The sequence below is a fragment of the Urocitellus parryii genome, chromosome Y, assembly GCF_045843805.1.
Source record: "Urocitellus parryii isolate mUroPar1 chromosome Y, mUroPar1.hap1, whole genome shotgun sequence".
Lineage (NCBI taxonomy): Eukaryota > Metazoa > Chordata > Mammalia > Rodentia > Sciuridae > Urocitellus > Urocitellus parryii.
The window spans coordinates 40,457,514-40,481,290 of NC_135548.1; positions in this window are offsets into that span (position 1 = coordinate 40,457,514).

Below are 23,777 nucleotides of genomic sequence, written 5' to 3' on the forward strand. Positions count from 1 at the left end.
TTCCTATGGCTCAGTCAGGGATCAGTCAGAGGATTCTGTCTGGTAGACTCTTTGGCACAGATGTCAAAGTGGCCTGGTCTTACCCTGTCCAGGACTGAATGCTGAGCTTGAGTGGGAGCTTCTTGTCATTTCAAGCATTTCCATGAGTCTGTCCTCTGTTCTCTTGTATCCAAGTGGTTTCTAATAGGAAAGCAGAACAAAAATTGAAAGTATGGTGATTGATTATTTTTACCAATGTTATTTCAATCCACTTTGTTTAATACGAAATTACCTTTATGCTAGTAAGATTTCATATGTGAGGAAATAATGAAAATATTGGGGTTAGGGGATGAGAATATGCAAATCAAACATTTTTGAGCACCAAGACCCGTTTTTTGTTTTTGTTTTTGTTTTTTTTTTTTTAACTTAAATAATATTAAGTGCCAGAGGACCACCTCTGCCATTCAGCCTCAACAACCTCCAGGTCCAGCCTCCAGGTGGCCCATTTCACCAGGGTGTGTGGGACCACACTGTCCTGGGATGAGAGAACAGTACCCACGGATGTTGACATCTCACAGAGTAGATATTGCCAGTGACAGTAGGGAGCTATTGGCACATGAGGAAGGGAAGAGCTCTCAGGATGGGAAGAGGGGGCCGCTTCGAGACTCATTGGGTATGGCACGAGGCTGCTGGGTGTGGTGTTGGCCTGGGCCCACTGAGTGGGGCAGATCCGTGGTCTGTGTTTCTGTACCCTCCTCTGTAGCCTGTGTTGGCAGCAGATCAGGGAATTGCGATCAGAAGTGCTCCCAGTAACACAGGCACCAGCCCCCAGAGTGTGTGCCTATCCGTTTCCCCACCTGGCCTGACTTAGTGCCTGTCTTGCCTCAGGGCTGAGACCCTACAATCTCTGATGAGGGTGTCTGTGGTCCAGATCCAACCTGCATGGCCAACATGCTCAGACCTTCAGCTGGGTCCTAGGCTGCTGCAACCCAACTCTCTTAACTGGGTGGCCGACAACAGAGGAAGTGTCTTCCGTTGAGCTCCAGAGGCTCAACACAGTAGGTGTTGGGCTGTCCCAGTGCCATAACCCCTCCCAGGTTTCAAGGGGACTGTCTCCCCAACTCTCCCAGCCCTTGCCCACTCTCCTATTGCTGCCCACGATCTGTGGTTCCCATATGGGCATCCCGCCCTGGCTCCAACCTCACATATCCGGTATCCCCCAGTCTCCCTGGTATCTGGGTCCAGACTCTCCTCTTCCTACAAGAATATCAGATATTGGATTTGGTCCCAGTTGATGCTGTGTTCCATCATGTGAGCTCTTAGCTTCATCACTGTGCAAAGACTCTTTTCCCACACAAGTTCGCACGACTTTTGGCTGGCTAAGAATTTTCAGGCGACACTTTTCTAATGAGTACACTTTCCTTCCTTCCGATCTCCCACCAGTGAGCATTCCTCGCACCCTTGTCCTAGTTCCTTTATGGCAGTTTCCCTCCTTATGGCTGAGAGGACCTAGTGACCCCTGAATTCACACGTTCTCCTTAATCACCAACACACTGCAGAATTCTCCAGGGGGCCATATATGCTCCTGGAAGTTGGTGTTGGAAATAGTTCTCCATCCATTAATCACTCCCTCACTCACTAATGTCCTTGTGTCCTTGAGAAAGGCTCTCCCTTTCCTGGTTTTCCTGAATAGAAATCCTCTTGCCTCTTGGGTGAATAGGGTTATGGGTTGTGCAGAGGGTGTTGGTCCACTGAGCATCTTAGAGACTGTCCTTTATGGAGCCTAATGATCCTCACTGGGGAATGAGGCCAGGGTCCTAACTGTGGTTAGTTAGAGAGGGAAAGAAGGACAAGGGAAACTCAGATGTCCCTTCATGGCCCCTGGAGTTAGAGGACTTACCCCTTTGCACCTGGGATCAGGAGACCTCATTTCCTCGAGGACACGCACACTCAGACGTTAATCTTGAGTGTGGGTTCCTTTCTGGGGTCCAGGGCTGTTGTTAGCCACCAGGAATGACAGTGCTCTCCATGCTGAGTGGAGCCATTTTTGCCAGGAAAGAGAGCCCATGGTCATGCCTTGTGCAAAGCATCCCACGCCAGGGGCTCCCATGCCTACATTCCTGTCCTGAAAGGAAGCCACTCAGAGGCAAGGTGGGTCCAACCACCTCCCATGTGTTCACTCATCACTGTGTTCCAGCAGTCACCCCAGTGAACAGTCCTGATGGGATTGGATGTGGCTCAGAATGTCACCCTCATGAGCTCTACCCTGCCACAGCTGCAGTTCTGCAGTGGGAGAAACTCAAAACCTCAAAACACATGCACATGAAAGAAAAGAGCAAGAGCCAGAGCCCAAACAGGCCAGGTGTGGCAAAGACAGCTGGAGTGCCTAGGTTGGGACTCAGAATTATGTCAGTGGGGTGGCATTGCTGCTGGCACCAGCATGATAACCGAGAGCCAGCCCTGCTCATTTTGGGGAGCAGTGTGTTGGGGAAGGCAGCAGAAATTGAGAGGCAGGATTGAGTTTGGCCCTAGGAGGAGGTTGGGTAAGAGGCCAGTGTGGGTTGGAGAGCCTGGGCAGATAGACAGAGGCCAGGGCACACCCCAAAGCCTGGAGACTGCCCTTGATGTCCAGGGTTGTGAAACACCACTTCCCCTCTTACTCACAACTGAGAGCAAGGGGCATTGATGAGTTCAGTTTGTGTGCGGCTGCATCCAAGGTGGCTCGGCTAGGAACCTCTGTTTCCTTGACTCAGGAGGATGGGAGTCCAGGCTCCACTGAGGCTCGGCTGGGAGGATCGGAGTCTGAGTTTATGCCTGTGTTCCCTGTAGGATCCATGTTGGCTGAGCCTCAGTGTTTTTGTAATGAGAGGATGGGTGACCGTCATGTCTTTATCACAGGACACACTTGCTAAATGGATTTGTTTGCTCTGAGGAGGAAAGAGAGAGGGGGGAGTGGTGCTGGAGACAGGGATGCAGACAGGGGTCATGGACTTGGCATAACTCAGTCTTGGAGGTGATATCCCATCACCTGTACCCACTTCAATTCCCATGAATCCAGAGGCTGAGCCCCCTTGAGGTGAGGGTGAACCGGTTCTGGGCAGCAGGATGCTGTGGTACCTCGGAGTCTCTGTGAGACCCCAACACTAGACACACTTGGCCCTTTTGAAATCTTAGGAGAAGCCTTGGGAAGTTGTATGGCAGAGGGGAGCAGCCTCTGCATCTCAGTCCCCTCCAACTTGCCATGGTGTAGAGAGGGAACTGCAGCCACGATGGGACGGACATTGGCCATGTCCCTGTGTGGGACACAGGCCTGATGGAGTTAGGGTGCATTCTTTGTCTCTCCCTTTCTTGTGATTATCCCATCTCTACATTTGTGCTTTAGCCACCTGTGAGTCCCATCTCTGGTTTCAGAGAGAACAGAGGGTGTTATGGGCCAATAGACACAATAAACCCTAGAGATTAGATGCTACCCTACTTTCCAGAAAAGACTGGGCACACCATGAGTTGCACAATGATGGGACCAGGGTCCAAAAGCTGCTGAGAGGGAAGGACTGGTTGTGAATGCATTTTTGAAGGCTCCAAGCTGGAACTCTAGTGGCACCAAGCAGGGCAGATGCTGGTGGGGATGTTTGGGTAGTTGTTGGTGAACACCTGCGCACCTGAGATGGGTAGGCATGGAGGAGAAATCGGCAGCCCATAGGGCTGTTGAAAGTGGTCTTATGTGAAAAGAGGCTCAGGTATGGGCACAGGAAATGACATCATTGCCTTGACAATGGATCAAACAGAACATGGAACCCTGGTATCCAGGCACCCACTTCACTGACCAAGCCATCCGAGCTCACTTGGTTGGAGCCACTGGAGGGAGAAGGATGTTCTCCTGTGGTTGCAGACAATGCCGAGCCTCAGGCTCCCAGGAATCTCAGGGGGGCCAACTAGCCCTTTTGTGGATACACTGGGTGAGGCTTCATCTTAGACGCCAGAGCCTCTGGCGATTGTCGCAGAGGAGCTCAAGAGTAACAGTGAGTAGCACAGGGCAGGTGAGCCCAGCAGGCCCTCTAGTCTGATCCCTGATGAATGGCCCAGGACTCCTATTCTGACTCTGTGTGTGTGTGTGTGTGTGTGTGTGTGTGTGTGTTTGTACTGATGGGAACTGTCCCATTGTGCTTTGACTCTAGTGTATTGGCACAAGTCATTTTTCTGTTTGTCACCAATTCCATTTTGAACCCACAATTCTTGGTCCCAACCCAGGGTGAAAATGATCAGAACACGGAGGAGCCCTTCAGGGTTCAGAGCCTTGAACCTTACAGGCAGGACCAGCTTAGGAATGAGCTCCTGCCTGTCATTTGTGGGAGGAACCTACATTTCAGCAGCAACATGGGGTTAATCTCCTGGGATTTCATCCCCACCCAGCAGGTGCTGGATCTCTTGTTCCCAAAACAGCCACCTTCTTCAGTCTTTACTCCTGGTGCCACTCCACATCCTCCAAGGGGACAAGAACCTCAGGTTCTGGATGGATGTTGTAGAATGCCCACAGAGCCAACTGCCAGGCTGGGTGGGGTGCAGTTGCTGGGCTTTGCTGATGTTGTCATCCCCCACAGTTCTTGGAACCTTCTGTGGCAGTGGCATCCAGGACCCCAGCAGCTGTGAGTAGCAGCTCCTCACTGCTTCACTCCAGCGAGCAGGTGGAAGACAGCCGCGTTGTTCACGTCCTCCTAGAGGGACAGAGCCTGAGGGAGACAAAGCGCATCCCGGTAAGCCCGACAGCAGGGCTGCCTCCTGGGTGTCCACACAGTGGAAGGCAGGAGACACAGCCAACCCCAGGGCTATGGTGGGAAATAAAGAAGAGAGAGGTCCGTCTTAAGGGCTTGACCTGAGGAGGGAGAGCATCAGCATGCCCAGCTTCAGTGGTGAGTGGGCCTGTGTATTGTGGGTTTTGCAGGCCAGAAGTGCAGACGGAAGTGCTGTGGACAGATGAAGGCAGAGATATGTCCAGGGTGCAGGCTGCAGTGCCTAGAACTTGGTATTCTCAATGAGTGAAGTTGGAGCAGAGGAGGTGGCAGTGACTTGTCACATGTGTAGGAGGGGATGTGTTCCTGGTGGCAGGGAAGAGAACCTCCTTAGCATGACTAGGTGTAGGAATTTGGGGTCGGGATCACCTGGGGGGTCATGCCAAAGCTTCGGAATGTTAGGCTTTGCATGTATGTAAATACGGAGCTAAAGGGGTTCTTGGCAGAATTTCTATGGATGTGCAGTAGACACGCTAATGCTGCAGGTGTCCAGCTGCAGAGGAGACATGTTCAGTGACTGCCAGTGCTGAGTCAAGTACATCATGACAACCAGACCCGCACCGAGCTTCCAGAGGCCAGGGCCTCTCAAAGCTATCATGAAGCACTCAAGTGCACACTCTTGTATCTGAGTCTGTTTTGTGTCATGGCAGTCAGGACCCAAGTTTTCAGTGCATCTGCCTCTTCCACCCACAAAGGCAGCCTGCATCCCAGATCACACTTGGTGCGCAGATCCCTGGCCCATTGCTCTCATCTAGTGAGATGAGAGTGTGTCTGTGCATAGGCAGTTTGGTCCTTTGACATGAGTGGAATGTGGCTCCCCAGGGGGAGGGGAGATGGCAGGTACAGGCAGATATTTGTACCAGGATTGTTCTAGTAGCACATTGCAAGAACCCAGGTGGTATATGGAGGACACACTCAGGTAGCAGGATAAGAAGATTGTGCCCTTGTATATGTAGCTGAGATTTCTCCTGAATGTTTGACCACAGTCTTCTGGGTAGCTCTTCTAAAAGCCATTCTCTGATGACATTTGTCCCACCCTGATCCAGGTGACCTTTCAGGAGACGGTGACAAGCCTCATCCGCAGGGCCTTGGACCAAAATTTGTTGCAGCATGAGGATGTGGACAACTTTGAGCTGCTGTATATGATGTCTGAGGATGAGAGTAAGTAGGACAATCAGACAGTGGGGAGACATGATCCAGAGTGGGCTCAGGATAACTGACAGCCAAGAGAAAGTGGGCCTTGGTCCCAAAATACCAAAGTGTGATGGGCCTGGCGGAGACTCTCAGGGGTTGTGGGTGTTTTGTGGTATAATCCTTGAGTGCCACCTAACAATTCTCTCCACTTCGCTCTGCAGAAATCAAGGTCTCTGACCACTCACTCGTGTTTCTGTCCATGAATCTGGGAATACAATCTTTCATGGTGAGGAAACGCCCCCAGGTCAAGGGAAAGGAGGTAAACACCTACCTTATTCAAGCTGTGCATGTGCTGCCATTCCACTCCGACCTGAGGAAATAAGAAGCCTCAGCACCTGGACATATTTGCTGGAAGCCCATAGAGCCAACTGACAGTCTGGGGTGGCTTTCTGTTTCTGGGTTTGCTGATGTTCCATCCCCCACAGTTCTCAGAATCAACCTGCAAGTCCTCCAGGCCGCTTTCCCACAAGCAGGTGGGAGACACCTGCTTAATTCGTGTCCACTTAGAAACACAAAGTCCAGAGATGGCCAAGAGTGTTCTGGTAAGCCTGGGAGCAGGGGTGTCCCGTGGTGCTTACACCTGGGTGGGGAGCAGACACTGGTCCAATACCATGGACTACTCATGCCCTCTTGAATTTGGAGCTTCTGGATGATCAGGAGGATAGATGGGAATCAAGAAGGGAGAGGTCAGTGTGAAGGGCTGGAGCTGAGATGAGCGAGTGCAGCAGCTTGTCCACTGCCATGTCTGAGGGAGTCTGTGTGTCAGGTGGCAGCATGCAGTCCAGAAGGGCAGGGACAGGTATGGGTGACAGATGAGAATAGGACAGGAACTAGGTTGCAGGTTCCCTTGTATGGGATGCTGACGTCTATGGAGGAGGACAGCAGTGTGAGGTTCTCCATGTTCCTTGAACAAGGAGCTGAGAGAGTCTCTCTGCAGAGTCGATATGGATGTGGAGCAAGCACACTAAATGTCCAGGTAACCCAATGACCACCCTTGCCGGATGAGGTGCCCTCCTACATCCCAGCCAGCACTGAGCCTCTGGAGGCCAGGAGCTCTCGTGGCTATCTTTCAGCTCTCCTGTGTGTGGTCATGTTCCTGGGTCTGTTTTTGGCCCTGGCAATCCAGACCAAAGCCTCTAGGTTTTGTGCCTAGGCCATTCCCAATGCCGCCTGCATCCTCGGGCAGACCTGGGATCTTGGAGGCTATTGTCCCATTCCTCCCAACTTGTGGGATGAGATTGCATCTGTATGCAGGTAGTGGGGTCCTTTCACTCCGAGAGGAGTGCAGCTCCACAAAGAGCAATGGCAGGCCCAGGAAGTCCTATGTACAAGGATTGGGCTAGTAGCCTGTGGGAAGAGCCCACACGATGAGCAGGAGGTCAGCCTCGGGTAGTAGGGTCATGGATGTTGCCCTTGTATTTAGAGTGGAGGTGCCTCCAGAATGCCCCTGCCCACTGTCCTTGAGTAGTCACTTCAAGGCCCATTTCCTGAAGGCCTGTCTCCCATGCTGCTCCAGGTGACCTGCCACGATAGGGCTCCTGTCGTCATCCGCAGCGCCCTCGACCTACACTTCCTTACTGAGGAGAATCCAGAGGATTATGAGCTGGGCCAAATCATCTCTCGCCGTCAGAGTAAGTGAGACAATCAGATAGCAGAGAGCAAGGGTCAGGATGTGGACTCAGGTCAACTCTTAGCAACAAAGACTAGTCTATGACCCCCAAGAACACTCCAACAGGTGTGTTGGGTTCGTGCACAAAGCCAACTGCACTTCTGCTGGTGGAAGGTCTTGAGGTCCAATGGTATACCCCGGTGGATATTGCGGCTCCCCACCAGGTGCCCTCCCCTGGACATGAACAGGCATCCAAAGCTGACATCATTGAGGAGTGAGGAGGAAAGCCTCTCTCCAGGAGCAGTATGTTTTCATGGTCTGGGATAGGAGTGGTTTCAAAGGAACATGGGAATGCATGGGCTAAAGAGGGAACTGGCATTTTGTGGACTGAAGCAGTACTATTGAAAGCCTTCTGTGTGACCAAAAAACCACTGCCTGGGCAGAGCATTGCCAGGATTCTAGCAAGCAGTAACAGGATGAAATTGGGAAGAAAACACAGCCTGGGAGACAGCCTGAATCATCTGTTTTTGCATAAATTCCATGGTCTTACGCACCTGAGTCCACTAGGCAAGGAGTGATCACAATAGCCAGGTTGTGATCCCTAACTAAAGTCAGATGAGGGCTTCCTGAGCACGTAGCCACAGAGCTCATCTGATAATAATGCCAGCGCTTTTTCGTTGGTTGGTTGGTTGGTTTTTGTGAGCCAAACACCACAGCAGCCATTATCCCAGCCTATGTACCCTGAAGACCACCATCCCTATGAGTTCTAGGATCACTTGTCTCCTATCTTAACCTACTGTTAGGTTAGTAGAGTCTATGGAAGAGGAAGTCTGTCTGGGGCCTTGGTAGCCTAAGAAATTCATAGCAGAGATCTCCACATCCAACCCAGAAGGGATGGAGAACAGGCTCTAGGTTAGAGGAGGGCGACAGGAAACACATGTTCAGAGGAAGGAGAAGCGGCTGTTGTATTCCCCCACTCGGGGTCATGGCACCACTGGGCCATACACCATGTTGGAGGGAAGCAGTCCCTTTGCTGGTCTTTGGAACCATTGTTCTCAGTAGGGCAGTATTTGGAATGTGGCCTCCATTCTCAGAAGCCTGGTTCACATGGAGGCGGGCTCCACCAACGCAGAAGCATGGCTCTAACGTGGTATCCGCGCTGGTCAGCCTGTCCTCACTGTGGCCATACTTGAGGAAAATAACTCAGAGGAGGAATCCTAGGCCTTTTTTCTCTGGGTTTCATAGCTTTCTCTTTGGTTGTGCACTGAGGCTGTCCATAAAGCTCTAGTGTGTGGCAGTGGAGAGCTCCTCAGCCCTTGCCACAAAGGCATAGACTGGGAGAGAGAGAACGAGGCTGGCAGAGAGGGAGAGAGAGAAAGATGGAGAGGGAGGACCTCTCCTTGGAGAATGAGGATTCAGTGGAGCCAACAGGAACAAGGTACTGTTGCCCAGGGCACAACCCTGTTTAGGTCTTACTCCAACCATGCTCAACCTTTCTTCCAGTCCCTCCCACCCCCCAATAGTGTATTCATCTTGAATGAGAATTTCATGTTGACATCAGAGCACTCACCATCCAATGCTTCCCTCCAAACCCACCTATGAAGATGGCTCATGTGGGAGATTTCAGATGCAAACCCTAGTTGTGTGCTTTGGCAGATGCAAGAGGACCTGAGATATTCTGGAGTCCAAAGCCTTTGGTAGGAACAGACATTAGGTCTGTTGAAGTGCTCTGCCTAGTTCTTCCTCAGGGAGGACTGTGGAGGCTGTCTTTGTTGGTATTGGTGCTGAATTGGAGAGCTCTCAGGTGTGTGGCTCTGGCCTTTTCTGGCACAGGCTCTCAGATGTTGGCGTGTCCTAGGGAGCACCTCCTGAGTGCCACCTTCTTTTTGTACACCCCTCTCTCTCCAGAGCTGAGGATTCCAGCAGAGGCCAACGTATTTGATGCCAAGAATCCTCACAAAAAATCCAACTTTGTGCTGAGGAAAAGGAGCCTCTCCCAAAAGAATGATGGGTGGATCGAGCCTCAACCTCCCTCTCGTCCTGCAAAGAAGGCTCCTGCCCTCCTGAGGATGCTTGCAAAACCATTCTGTTGCTGTGTGCCTGGGCGGGGCTGAGGCAGCCCAGGAATATTTACATTGATTACTATTTTCTTCAAAGTTTGAATCTATAGTTTGCCATTGTCCTTGACCTTGTTTAGTAACACAGTTGTTACTCTATCCTGTATTTGTTGTTTCCATTAATATATTATTATTATTTTAAAATATATATGTTTCTGTTACCTGATCTACTGTGATGATTTGAGTATACTAAATGTAGCAGTGATTCCTAAAGGACACATCCAAACCAACAGGAAGGAATGTTTCATTCTATCAGCAAGAACTTTGGTTTTTAGGAGTTTGGCAGATGGCATTATCTGAGTCAGTTTTCCAATGGGGGCAATGAAGTATCAGCTATGATGGTACAAACACAAACAAAGACACACAAACACACACAAGAGCACACACACTCACTGAGAGATAGATAGACAGATGGAGTTGGTCTCTGCTGAAATACTTTGGAGACATGGTTCTGATTTCTCCCCTTTTGGAGTATTTTCAATTGCACAAGGTGTCTTGCAAATGAACCCATGTCTGAGGAAGACATGCATGTGTACTTCACATGCCACTTTTCACATAGCAGGAAGGTCATGTAATATTTTTCATGCAGCTGTCTTTTGACTGTGAACCATCCCATGAGGTCAGCTGTGGAATTTTCAACTTGTAGCATCACAATGGGGATCCACTCTTTGGATTTGGGGATATTTCCGATTTTCTTGATTCAGATTGGAATGATATATATATTAGTTTTTGATGAAAATTCTGCATTTGATGGTAATGAATGTCGTGCATCTAGGAATCTGTAGAGTGCAGACAATGAATGGATGCCTACTGTTGTCTGGACTGGTCTGAAAAGTCCTGTAGCATCTGAGCATGTGTGAGGGCTGTACAGGTCTTGCCAAAAGTCCAGGTCAGATGATCCTGCACAAAGCTGAACTCCTAGTGGTCTCCACAACAGTGTAAGGGCCAAGGAGAAACACACTTCCACACAGAAGTTGGGAAGCTACCTTATGAAGGTGATCATAGATACGGGATTATTAATATATCCAGGTTGGCATCTATTATTTTTTTAGCTTTTGACTTTCGCAGCTGTGGGCATCTTGACAACCATCAACTCCCTGTAAGCACAGACAACTCTATAAGAACCTGAGGATAAATTTCCCTGTGCATGTCCCCTTGTGAAACTGCTTAAGCACCGCCTGGTTTACACACAGGTGGAATTTCTAGGTCAAAGTGTGCATGTTTACTTCTTTGACTAAGCACTGCCAGGTGGCTCTTCTGCATAGCTCTACCTGTGGCCAGGATTGTATTATCTAGCTTTCTAACTTTTGCATGTTGAGTAGATACATAGTGGGAGCACACTGTTTTTGTTGGTATTTTTCTTGGTATCTATTCTGATGCTTTTCACTGGGGGATTTTTTCCTGTGAAAATGGGCTTCCTCTACTTGACCTTATTTTCTTCTTTTTAAAATTTTTTCAATGTGACTTTTTAATTTTAGTTTTATTAAAGACATTGCCCCTTGCTTGCATAGTCTATATCTAAAGCACTAGTCCTTGCTCCAAGGCCCAGCTTGCTCTCAGCTGCCCCAGGAGGGGAACAGTCTTTGGCGGTAGACAAGAGACGCCCCTGCAGGGGGCACAAGTGCTTTGGCCCTCTGGTGTCTTGCCAGCAGTACTTCCCATGCTCACAGAGGGTTTCAGACACTGAGTCAATGGACCAGGTGGTCTTTTGTTCAGTCTGATCTCAAATTGAGCTCCTCTGAGAGGTCATATTGAAGTCCTTGTGTGTACCTGACCCATCATTTTAAACAATATTCCAAGTTCACTTTTTGTGTGTACGTGGGTTCTGGGGATTGAACCCAGGGCCTTGAGCCTGTGAGGCAAGTGACCTACCTGAGCTACACCCTCAGAGACCCCTGTAAAAGTATTTCCCCTTTGCCTCGGGGTCTAAGTTGCCAAGGCTGACCTCAAACGTTCCTCTTGCCTCAGCCTCCCTGGTGGCTGGCATGACAGGCATGCACCTGGGACTGTCACACTCGAGCCTGTGATGGGAACTCATGTGCATCTGTCCAGGGCTGAGCATGGTTAGGCAGAGCTGTGCTCCAGGCTCCCTGCAGGGCTGTGGAGGCTTCTGCTGCCCAGCAGCCCTGGTGCCATGGCCAGGGCTCCTCCCAGCCGAGGGCAGGCAGCTGCCCATTGCTGTAGGCTGACCTTATTTTCTTCTTATGGCACTCGTCCGTTCTCTGGAGTATGTTGTATGGTTTGTCCATTAGGAGTCTAACAGGTCCTCTAGAACCTTCAAACAATTAGTAAAATTCCTGAACAGTAAGTGAGCGCGCGCAGAAATTGGGCTAATATTTTGGGAAGAACAATGTTGGATGATATATTCATGGCTTGAATATATCATCCAACATGAAGTTATATTTTATTACTTACAAAATAATAAAATAATGAAGCAATACCATGGGCTGAGCTAAAATAGATCCTTAGGATCTTAGGCATTCTGAAATAAATCTGTGTCACTTGAAGTATAGAGTTGATCGACTCTGAGTAATGAAACAGAAGTAAAGGTATCAAAGCCAATGATCATCTGTTTCCAATTTTCTGTGATTTGGTTCAAGTGGTAAAGTGGTGATATTTATTAATAATGGATCGAATAGGTTCATAATTGTTTTAGAGTACAATTAGATGCCTTCAAACTTTAGGCTACATGGGCACATTTGAGAACGGTTCCAGCCATTCTCTCATCCTTTGGGTCATTCCCCTCCTATGTCCTGTGAGACATTTTCTATGTGAGGCTTTAAGAAGAAGAAGAGAATATTCTGTAAAGAAAACCTTGTGATCTGTGCAGTATGAAGTTGAATGGATTCATTCAGAAATCAGAAATTCTATTGAAAGATATTTATTGGCATGAGCCAAATAAAACCTATTTTTAGGCATCCTGGTGAAGACAAGGTTTTATCTTTATGTCTCATTTTCTATGTTTTGTTGTTGTTGTTGTTGTTAGAATGAAATTCATATGTTGCCAGACCATTCTATCAGATGTGTAACTAGATGCCATTTAAATTACCCACTTTTACATGGTAGACAGTTTTTAATGAACACTGCCTGTCTGCACCTTTTTTAAAAACAGGACTGGGATCAGAAGCCCAAATACCAATGGTTAGCTGGAGCATATTTTTCATTTGGCCTATCTGTCAGTATTCCCTGAGGTCATCTGTGCAATCAGCTTCGTTACTCCTGCTCCCTCACTGGATTTCATAGAAACCATATGCTATGTATGAATCAGGGACACCAAGCCCACAACATAGCATTCTTGGAATATCCAAAGTCCCACTTTTCACTTCGCCATGCCTGAGATCAGCAGTAATATTTATCAGCAAATGTGAGATTTTCAAAGATCCAATTCTATGTGCTCCTTTCTCATAGAGCCTTAGGCAGGGATATAGCATACATAAATATTAAGTAAAGTCCATAGTTTTTAAAATGTCATCCATTGAATAGTTGACACATGTCTGAGATACTTTTTATTTTGGAGGAGGTATTATTTAATAGGGAATTCCAACAGCTACCTAATAGTGAAATGAGAAGTCTTGCATCCATTTTATTTTGTTTCTGATGATTTTTATGAGTAAGGGTAAGATACTTCCTTGTTCTGATGCAGATGTTGCCCACTTTTGTGAATGGATGCGGGGTGTCACCTACTACTTGCATATCTGCATATTGGGCTTGACACTGCTATCGTACTTGGTAGTTGGCAAAAAGTCAATACTGAAGTTAAGCTCTTGTGTTCTAGCAGCAGAGCTGAAGATCCTTGATGTGCCACCTTCTGCAATCCATGCTGCTCTCTTCATGTTCCTTATTGACTTCCTGGTGATGAGCATCATGGTCTCCTGGTCTTGAGAATGGCCAAGCATTGCTCTGTGAATGTGGAAGATGGGCATGTGGAAGGCTCCAGGGAGGAGGGATCATTGAACATGTACTCGAATCCATGTGCCTGCTGAATGACCTGTTTTTTTTATTTTTGGGTTTTAAGGGAGACACTGCCCTAAAACACTTCTGTGCAGCTGGGGATGCAGGCTTCTGCTTCACCTTGCAGGAAGCATTAACGAATCCTTTCCAGAAGACATGAGAAGAGAGAAGTGAGCCTCTGGTATCATGCAGGTTCCTTGCATTGCCCATGGGCTAGAAGAGAGAAGAGTTGCTTCATGAGATTTGATCCCCTTTTTCCTGAAAAGTTCCACACAGAGGTGAGTCCCCAGCATGTTTAGAAATCATTTCAGACACCTTTCTGGACGGAATTGAATCAGAGCCCCTGATGATGTGGAAGAGCTAAAGATGGGTTTGCTATGAATTTTCTATTTCATTCATCAGGGCCTGAGTCAAGTCAGTCATTGTGCTGTCAACACATGAGCTGCTGGTCAAATGTGAGGAAGTGGTCTTGCTTTATGAAAACACCACCCTGATTCAGTGAGCCAGAGGCAGCCTGCAGTCCCTGTTTTCCTGTAAAGGCAGATTGCTGTGGATGGCCTCTGGCCTCGTCATGCAGCCCTGCTCAGAGTAGGGGATTGAGGGACCAGGCAGATCCCTAGTTCCTTTTGACCTTTATTGCCATTGGGCCACCCCAGGGTCCTTGGACTCTACCTGGTCTTCTGGCCTGGGTCAGGGGATGTGAGGTTTGGAATCCCCCTCTGTGGCAGGATCCCAGCCCCCCAGCCACTTGAGGTCAGCACATCCTTCCCTAATTGTGTTAGAGTTGGAGACTTCTCCCACCCATCCTCATCCATGCTCATCCCACATTTTGTAGCTTGGCACCTGAGGACCTTTATTCATTGACTTAGTTGTTAGTGATGATGGTTACTAAGACTAAGTGACTCTTTCAAGTCACATCACTTGCATGGTAGGGCTAGAGCATGGATCTTCCTAATTGATTTCATGGGACTCTCTCATGGAAACTGTGACTGCTTCCTAAACACACACTCTACATTTGGAGTGTCAAAATTCTTGCCACTGCCTCCTTGGCAAGTGTATCTTGTCTTCTACGTGGGAATTTCACAAATATTTTCCTTTGGTTTGTGGAGGTCATGCAGAAGGGATTTCATTTGAAATAGCCCAAACAAGAAATACCAGTTGTCTTTTTCGCACATGGATGTGTGTAGTGAACACCCCTTTCTGTGTGCTTGCATGAGTTACTCCTTTGAATTTGTTGAAGAATGGTTGGCTGGGGAGCAAGTTAACGAGAGATGGATATCAATGGTTGTCAAGTATTCTGACGTGAAGAATGTATTGAGGATGTGAAGGCTTTTCTAGCCAGTTCCTATGGCTCAGTCAGGGATCAGTCAGAGGAATCTGTCTGGTAGACTCTTTGGCACAGATGTCAAAGTGGCCTGGTCTTACCCTGTCCAGGACTGAATGCTGAGCTTGAGTGGGAGCTTCTTGTCATTTCAAGCATTTCCATGAGTCTGTCCTCTGTTCTCTTGTATCCAAGTGGTTTCTAATAGGAAAGCAGAACAAAAATTGAAAGTATGGTGATTGATTATTTTTACCAATGTTATTTCAATCCACTTTGTTTAATACGAAATTACCTTTATGCTAGTAAGATTTCATATGTGAGGAAATAATGAAAATATTGGGGTTAGGGGATGAGAATATGCAAATCAAACATTTTTGAGCACCAAGACCCGTTTTTTTGTTTTTGTTTTTGTTTTTTTTTTAACTTAAATAATATTAAGTGCCAGAGGACCACCGCTGCCATTCAGCCTCAACAACCTCCAGGTCCAGCCTCCAGGTGGCCCATTTCACCAGGGTGTGTGGGACCACACTGTCCTGGGATGAGAGAACAGTACCCACGGATGTTGACATCTCACAGAGTAGATATTGCCAGTGACAGTAGGGAGCTATTGACACATGAGGAAGGGAAGAGCTCTCAGGATGGGAAGAGGGGGCCGCTTCGAGACTCATTGGGTATGGCACGAGGCTGCTGGGTGTGGTGTTGGCCTGGGCCCACTGAGTGGGGCAGATCCGTGGTCTGTGTTTCTGTACGCTCCTCTGTAGCCTGTGTTGGCAGCAGATCAGGGAATTGCGATCAGAAGTGCTCCCAGTAACACAGGCACCAGCCCCCAGAGTGTGTGCCTATCCGTTTCCCCACCTGGCCTGACTTAGTGCCTGTCTTGCCTCAGGGCTGAGACCCTACAATCTCTGATGAGGGTGTCTGTGGTCCAGATCCAACCTGCATGGCCAACATGCTCAGACCTTCAGCTGGGTCCTAGGCTGCTGCAACCCAACTCTGTTAACTGGGTGGCCGACAACAGAGGAAGTGTCTTCCGTTGAGCTCCAGAGGCTCAACACAGTAGGTGTTGGGCTGTCCCAGTGCCATAACCCCTCCCAGGTTTCAAGGGGACTGTCTCCCCAACTCTCCCAGCCCTTGCCCACTCTCCTATTGCTGCCCACGATCTGTGGTTCCCATATGGGCATCCCGCCCTGGCTCCAACCTCACATATCCGGTATCCCCCAGTCTCCCTGGTATCTGGGTCCAGACTCTCCTCTTCCTACAAGAATATCAGATATTGGATTTGGTCCCAGTTGATGCTGTGTTCCATCATGTGAGCTCTTAGCTTCATCACTGTGCAAAGACTCTTTTCCCACACAAGTTCGCACGACTTTTGGCTGGCTAAGAATTTTCAGGCGACACTTTTCTAATGAGTACACTTTCCTTCCTTCCGATCTCCCACCAGTGAGCATTCCTCGCACCCTTGTCCTAGTTCCTTTATGGCAGTTTCCCTCCTTATGGCTGAGAGGACCTAGTGACCCCTGAATTCACACGTTCTCCTTAATCACCAACACACTGCAGAATTCTCCAGGGGGCCATATATGCTCCTGGAAGTTGGTGTTGGAAATAGTTCTCCATCCATTAATCACTCCCTCACTCACTAATGTCCTTGTGTCCTTGAGAAAGGCTCTCCCTTTCCTGGTTTCCCTGAATAGAAATCCTCTTGCCTCTTGGGTGAATAGGGTTATGGGTTGTGCAGAGGGTGTTGGTCCACTGAGCATCTTAGAGACTGTCCTTTATGGAGCCTAATGATCCTCACTGGGGAATGAGGCCAGGGTCCTAACTGTGGTTAGTTAGAGAGGGAAAGAAGGACAAGGGAAACTCAGATGTCCCTTAATGGCCCCTGGAGTTAGAGGACTTACCCCTTTGCACCTGGGATCAGGAGACCTCATTTCCTCGAGGACACGCACACTCAGACGTTAATCTTGAGTGTGGGTTCCTTTCTGGGGTCCAGGGCTGTTGTTAGCCACCAGGAATGACAGTGCTCACCATGCAGAGTGGAGCCATTTTTGCCAGGAAAGAGAGCCCATGGTCACGCCTTGTGCAAAGCATCCCACGCCAGGGGCTCCCATGCCTACATTCCTGTCCTGAAAGGAAGCCACTCAGAGGCAAGGTGGGTCCAACCACCTCCCATGTGTTCACTCATCACTGTGTTCCAGCAGTCACCCCAGTGAACAGTCCTGATGGGATTGGATGTGGCTCAGAATGTCACCCTCATGAGCTCTACCCTGCCACAGCTGCAGTTCTGCAGTGGGAGAAACTCAAAACCTCAAAACACATGCACATGAAAGAAAAGAGCAAGAGCCAGAGCCCAAACAGGCCAGGTGTGGCAAAGACAGCTGGAGTGCCTAGGTTGGGACTCAGAATTATGTCAGTGGGGTGGCATTGCTGCTGGCACCAGCATGATAACCGAGAGCCAGCCCTGCTCATTTTGGGGAGCAGTGTGTTGGGGAAGGCAGCAGAAATTGAGAGGCAGGATTGAGTTTGGCCCTAGGAGGAGGTTGGGTAAGAGGCCAGTGTGGGTTGGAGAGCCTGGGCAGATAGACAGAGGCCAGGGCACACCCCAAAGCCTGGAGACTGCCCTTGATGTCCAGGGTTGTGAAACACCACTTCCCCTCTTACTCACAACTGAGAGCAAGGGGCATTGATGAGTTCAGTTTGTGTGCGGCTGCATCCAAGGTGGCTCGGCTAGGAACCTCTGTTTCCTTGACTCAGGAGGATGGGAGTCCAGGCTCCACTGAGGCTCGGCTGGGAGGATCAGAGTCTGAGTTTATGCCTGTGTTCCCTGTAGGATCCATGTTGGCTGAGCCTCAGTGTTTTTGTAATGAGAGGATGGGTGACCGTCATGTCTTTATCACAGGACACACTTGCTAAATGGATTTGTTTGCTCTGAGGAGGAAAGAGAGAGGGGGGAGTGGTGCTGGAGACAGGGATGCAGACAGGGGTCATGGACTTGGCATAACTCAGTCTTGGAGGTGATATCCCATCACCTGTACCCACTTCAATTCCCATGAATCCAGAGGCTGAGCCCCCTTGAGGTGAGGGGTGAACCGGTTCTGGGCAGCAGGATGCTGTGGTACCTCGGAGTCTCTGTGAGACCCCAACACTAGACACACTTGGCCCTTTTGAAATCTTAGGAGAAGCCTTGGGAAGTTGTATGGCAGAGGGGAGCAGCCTCTGCATCTCAGTCCCCTCCAACTTGCCATGGTGTAGAGAGGGAACTGCAGCCACGATGGGACGGACATTGGCCATGTCCCTGTGTGGGACACAGGCCTGATTGAGTTAGGGTGCATTCTTTGTCTCTCCCTTTCTTGTGATTATCCCATCTCTACATTTGTGCTTTAGCCACCTGTGAGTCCCATCTCTGGTTTCAGAGAGAACAGAGGGTGTTATGGGCCAATAGACACAATAAACCCTAGAGATTAGATGCTACCCTACTTTCCAGAAAAGACTGAGCACACCATGAGTTGCACAATGATGGGACCAGGGTCCAAAAGCTGCTGAGAGGGAAGGACTGGTTGTGAATGCATTTTTGAAGGCTCCAAGCTGGAACTCTAGTGGCACCAAGCAGGGCAGATGCTGGTGGGGATGTTTGGGTAGTTGTTGGTGAACACCTGCGCACCTGAGATGGGTAGGCATGGAGGAGAAATCGGCAGCCCATAGGGCTGTTGAAAGTGGTCTTATGTGAAAAGAGGCTCAGGTATGGGCACAGGAAATGACATCATTGCCTTGACAATGGATCAAACAGAACATGGAACCCTGGTATCCAGGCACCCACTTCACTGACCAAGCCATCCGAGCTCACTTGGTTGGAGCCACTGGAGGGAGAAGGATGTTCTCCTGTGGTTGCAGACAATGCCGAGCCTCAGGCTCCCAGGGATCTCAGGGGGGCCAACTAGCCCTTTTGTGGATACACTGGGTGAGGCTTCATCTTAGACGCCAGAGCCTCTGGCGATTGTCGCAGAGGAGCTCAAGAGTAACAGTGAGTAGCACAGGGCAGGTGAGCCCAGCAGGCCCTCTAGTCTGATCCCTGATGAATGGCCCAGGACTCCTATTCTGACTCTGTGTGTGTGTGTCTGTGTGTGTGTGTGTGTGTGTTTGTACTGATGGGAACTGTCCCATTGTGCTTTGACTCGAGTGTATTGGCACAAGTCATTTTTCTGTTTGTCACCAATTCCATTTTGAACCCACCATTCTTGGTCCCAACCCAGGGTGAAAATGATCAGAACACGGAGGAGCCCTTCAGGGTTCAGAGCCTTGAACCTTACAGGCAGGACCAGCTTAGGAATGAGCTCCTGCCTGTCATTTGTGGGAGGAACCTACATTTCAGCAGCAACATGGGGTTAATCTCCTGGGATTTCATCCCCACCCAGCAGGTGCTGGATCTCTTGTTCCCAAAACAGCCACCTTCTTCAGTCTTTACTCCTGGTGCCACTCCACATCCTCCAAGGGGACAAGAACCTCAGGTTCTGGATGGATGTTGTAGAATGCCCACAGAGCCAACTGCCAGGCTGGGTGGGGTGCAGTTGCTGGGCTTTGCTGATGTTGTCATCCCCCACAGTTCTTGGAACCTTCTGTGGCAGTGGCATCCAGGACCCCAGCAGCTGTGAGTAGCAGCTCCTCACTGCTTCACTCCAGCGAGCAGGTGGAAGACAGCCGCGTTGTTCACGTCCTCCTAGAGGGACAGAGCCTGAGGGAGACAAAGCGCATCCCGGTAAGCCCGACAGCAGGGCTGCCTCCTGGGTGTCCACACAGTGGAAGGCAGGAGACACAGCCAACCCCAGGGCTATGGTTTGAAATAAAGAAGAGAGAGGTCCGTCTTAAGGGCTTGACCTGAGGAGGGAGAGCATCAGCATGCCCAGCTTCAGTGGTGAGTGGGCCTGTGTATTGTGGGTTTTGCAGGCCAGAAGTGCAGACGGAAGTGCTGTGGACAGATGAAGGCAGAGATATGTCCAGGGTGCAGGCTGCAGTGCCTAGAACTTGGTATTCTCAATGAGTGAAGTTGGAGCAGAGGAGGTGGCAGTGACTTGTCACATGTGTAGGAGGGGATGTGTTCCTGGTGGCAGGGAAGAGAACCTCCTTAGCATGACTAGGTGTAGGAATTTGGGGTCGGGATCACCTGGGGGGTCATGCCAAAGCTTCGGAATGTTAGGCTTTGCATGTAGGTAAATACGGAGCTAAAGGGGTTCTTGGCAGAATTTCTATGGATGTGCAGTAGACACGCTAATGCTGCAGGTGTCCAGCTGCAGAGGAGACATGTTCAGTGACTGCCAGTGCTGAGTCAAGTACATCATGACAACCAGACCCGCACCGAGCTTCCAGAGGCCAGGGCCTCTCAAAGCTATCATGAAGCACTCAAGTGCACACTCTCGTATCTGAGTCTGTTTTGTGTCGTGGCAGTCAGGACCCAAATTTTCAGTGCATCTGCCTCTTGCACCCACAAAGGCAGCCTGCATCCCAGATCACACTTGGTGCGCAGATCCCTGGCCCATTGCTCTCATCTCAGTGAGATGAGAGTGTGTCTGTGCATAGGCAGTTTGGTCCTTTGACATGAGTGGAATGTGGCTCCCCAGGGGGAGGGGAGATGGCAGGTACAGGCAGATATTTGTACCAGGATTGTTCTAGTAGCACATTGCAAGAACCCAGGTGGTATATGGAGGACACACTCAGGTAGCAGGATAACAAGATTGTGCCCTTGTATATGTAGCTGAGATTTCTCCTGAATGTTTGACCACAGTCTTCTGGGTAGCTCTTCTAAAAGCCATTCTCTGATGACATTTGTCCCACCCTGATCCAGGTGACCTTTCAGGAGACGGTGACAAGCCTCATCCGCAGGGCCTTGGACCAAAATTTGTTGGACAACTTTGAGCTGCTGTATATGATGTCTGAGGATGAGAGTAAGTAGGACAATCAGACAGTGGGGAGACATGATCCACAGTGGGCTCAGGATAACTGACAGCCAAGAGAAAGTGGGCCTTGGCCCCAAAATACCAAAGTGTGATGGGCCTGGCGGAGACTCTCAGGGGTTGTGGGTGTTTTGTGGTATAATCCTTGAGTGCCACCTAACAATTCTCTCCACTTCGCTCTGCAGAAATCAAGGTCTCTGACCACTCACTCGTGTGTCTGTCCATGAATCTGGGAATACAATCTTTCATCGTGAGGAAACGCCCCCAGGTCAAGGGAAAGGAGGTAAACACCTACCTTATTCAAGCTGTGCATGTGCTGCCATTCCACTCCGACCTGAGGAAATAAGAAGCCTCAGCACCTGGACATATTTGCTGGAAGCCCATAGAGCCAACTGACAGTCTGGGGTGGCTTTCTGTTTCTGGGTTTGCTGATGTTCCATCCCCCACAGTTCTCAGAATCAACCTGCAAGTCCTCCAGGACGCTTTCCCACAAGCAGGTGGGAGACACCTGCTTAATTCGTGTCCACTTAGAAACACAAAGTCCAGAGATGGCCAAGAGTGTTCTGGTAAGCCTGGGAGCAGGGGTGTCCCGTGGTGCTTACACCTGGGTGGGGAGCAGACACTGGTCCAATACCATGGACTACTCATGCCCTCTTGAATTTGGAGCTTCTGGATGATCAGGAGGATAGATGGGAATCAAGAAGGGAGAGGTCAGTGTGAAGGGCTGGAGCTGAGATGAGCGAGTGCAGCAGCTTGTCCACTGCCATGTCTGAGGGAGTCTGTGTGTCAGGTGGCAGCATGCAGTCCAGAAGGGCAGGGACAGGTATGGGTGACAGATGAGAATAGGACAGGAACTAGGTTGCAGGTTCCCTTGTATGGGATGCTGACGTCTATGGAGGAGGACAGCAGTGTGAGGTTCTCCATGTTCCTTGAACAAGGAGCTGAGAGAGTCTCTCTGCAGAGTCGACATGGATGTGGAGCAAGCACACTAAATGTCCAGGTAACCCAATGACCACCCTTGCCGGATGAGGTGCCCTCCTACATCCCAGCCAGCACTGAGCCTCTGGAGGCCAGGAGCTCTCGTGGCTATCTTTCAGCTCTCCTGTGTGTGGTCATGTTCCTGGGTCTGTTTTTGGCCCTGGCAATCCAGACCAAAGCCTCTAGGTTTTGTGCCTAGGCCATTCCCAATGCCGCCTGCATCCTCGGGCAGACCTGGGATCTTGGAGGCTATTGTCCCATTCCTCCCAACTTGTGGGATGAGATTGCATCTGTATGCAGGTAGTGGGGTCCTTTCACTCCGAGAGGAGTGCAGCTCCACAAAGAGCAATGGCAGGCCCAGGAAGTCCTATGTACAAGGATTGGGCTAGTAGCCTGTGGGAAGAGCCCACACAATGAGCAGGAGGTCAGCCTCGGGTAGTAGGGTCATGGATGTTGCCCTTGTATTTAGAGTGGAGGTGCCTCCAGAATGCCCCTGCCCACTGTCCTTGAGTAGTCACTTCAAGGCCCATTTCCTGAAGGCCTGTCTCCCATGCTGCTCCAGGTGACCTGCCACGATAGGGCTCCTGTCGTCATCCGCAGCGCCCTCGACCTACACTTCCTTACTGAGGAGAATCCAGAGGATTATGAGCTGGGCCAAATCATCTCTCGCCGTCAGAGTAAGTGAGACAATCAGATAGCAGAGAGCAAGGGTCAGGATGTGGACTCAGGTCAACTCTTAGCAACAAAGAGTAGTCTCTGACCCCCAAGAACACTCCAACAGGTGTGTTGGGTTCGTGCACAAAGCCAACTGCACTTCTGCTGGTGGAAGGTCTTGAGGTCCAATGGTATACCCCGGTGGATATTGCGGCTCCCCACCAGGTGCCCTCCCCTGGACATGAACAGGCATCCAAAGCTGACATCTTTGAGGAGTGAGGAGGAAAGCCTCTCTCCAGGAGCAGTATGTTTTCATGGTCTGGGATAGGAGTGGTTTCAAAGGAACATGGGAATGCATGGGCTAAAGAGGGAACTGGCATTTTGTGGACTGAAGCAGTACTATTGAAAGCCTTCTGTGTGACCAAAAAACCACTGCCTGGGCAGAGCATTGCCAGGATTCTAGCAAGCAGTAACAGGATGAAATTGGGAAGAAAACACAGCCTGGGAGACAGCCTGAATCATCTGTTTTTGCATAAATTCCATGGTCTTACGCACCTGAGTCCACTAGGCAAGGAGTGATCACAATAGCCAGGTTGTGATCCCTAACTAAAGTCAGATGAGGGCTTCCTGAGCACGTAGCCACAGAGCTCATCTGATAATAATGCCAGCGCTTTTTCGTTGGTTGGTTGGTTGGTTTTTGTGAGCCAAACACCACAGCAGCCATTATCCCAGCCTATGTACCCTGAAGACCACCATCCCTATGAGTTCTAGGATCACTTGTCTCCTATCTTAACCTACTGTTAGGTTAGTAGAGTCTATGGAAGAGGAAGTCTGTCTGGGGCCTTGGTAGCCTAAGAAATTCATAGCAGAGATCTCCACATCCAACCCAGAAGGGATGGAGAACAGGCTCTAGGTTAGAGGAGGGCGACAGGAAACACATGTTCAGAGGAAGGAGAAGCGGCTGTTGTATTCCCCCACTCGGGGTCATGGCACCACTGGGCCATACGCCATGTTGGAGGGAAGCAGTCCCTTTGCTGGTCTTTGGAACCATTGTTCTCAGTAGGGCAGTATTTGGAATGTGGCCTCCATTCTCAGAAGCCTGGTTCACATGGAGACGGGCTCCACCAACGCAGAAGCATGGCTCTAACGTGGTATCCGCGCTGGTCAGCCTGTCCTCACTGTGGCCATACTTGAGGAAAATAACTCAGAGGAGGAATCCTAGGCCTTTTATCTCTGGGTTTCATA